This window comes from Belonocnema kinseyi, chromosome 2 (assembly GCF_010883055.1).
Source record: "Belonocnema kinseyi isolate 2016_QV_RU_SX_M_011 chromosome 2, B_treatae_v1, whole genome shotgun sequence".
Taxonomy (NCBI): domain Eukaryota; kingdom Metazoa; phylum Arthropoda; class Insecta; order Hymenoptera; family Cynipidae; genus Belonocnema; species Belonocnema kinseyi.
In genome coordinates this window covers 128,895,042-128,896,131 of record NC_046658.1, presented here as the reverse complement: position 1 = coordinate 128,896,131, position 1,090 = coordinate 128,895,042, and positions in this window count along the sequence as shown.

The window sequence follows — 1,090 nt, the reverse complement described above, 5'->3', positions numbered from 1 at the left end:
GATAACGGGTCCGGATTTCGCGCGCGAACTTTCGAACCTTGGCGGTAAAATTCCTGCCAGATGTGATGTAGTCAATCACACATTGAATGCGGGACGCGTACTGTCTTGCCTAGGCTATCTTTATGGCAAGTTGATGTATTCGTCTTTTGGTCTTATGATCAGCCGTTGGTTTTGTTTTACGGTTCGCATCAGCCAAAGCCCTCGCTGCATTATACACACAATAATTGATAGCCCAGTGGTCGGATTCACCGGAAAAATGTCTACAAGGCTCGTCATCCATTTCAGCCAGATCTTTAGGCTTGAGAGAAACCTTGGTGTTGATGTTTCTCCGGGTCGTAAAGCATCGCTCTTCATCTATTGGATGCCTGCCGGCAGTTGGTCTCAGTGTCGCCTCTCTTTCTTTGTTGCCGGCTTGTTCTAGCTGTGGTAGAGTAGGCGTTCCGCTTACATAGCCCCTTTTACGGAGTAGTTCAGCATGGTTTCGCAGACGCTGCTGCGAAAAATGCTGTGTTGTGGTGTTTCTCGCACCACAGAGCATGCAGCCATGCCATTCAACCCCGTTTAAGGGCCACACTCGCATCGTAGCAGTCTAGCAAGTCGTGATTCAGTCGCTTCGTCGACCCAAAGGTCGCGAGATCCCGCCGATCCATCGCATTGAATCCATTTTCATTAGCTCCCCCAGCTCTAGATTGGTCGGCATTGTTGGCCGACCCATTGTCGGGAGCCCTGCGCGTTCTGTTGTTTTGAACCACACTTACTACAACTATGTTTGGTGTTGTCATTGTTGTTCCCACGAGAAGCTAGGGAAAGGGGCTCGTCCATCCTGTAGAGCCCCGCATCCAAGGATAAAGCTGCATACTCTGAGAGGTCGCCCGGTATCCCAGAGTCACCCAGGTGCCATTCAGCTTTCGGCACGGTTTTCACACCTCCGCTTGGTGGTTAATTCCTTCGGGACCACCCCTGGACAATTGTCCGCGACTCCTTATTTATTTCTGTAACCATATTCAGCAGAAACCCTTGGTACAGGGACCCTCTATCCGCAACCCGAGGACGCGTTCGGGTGGCTTTGCCATAGGCCCTTCGGTTTGAT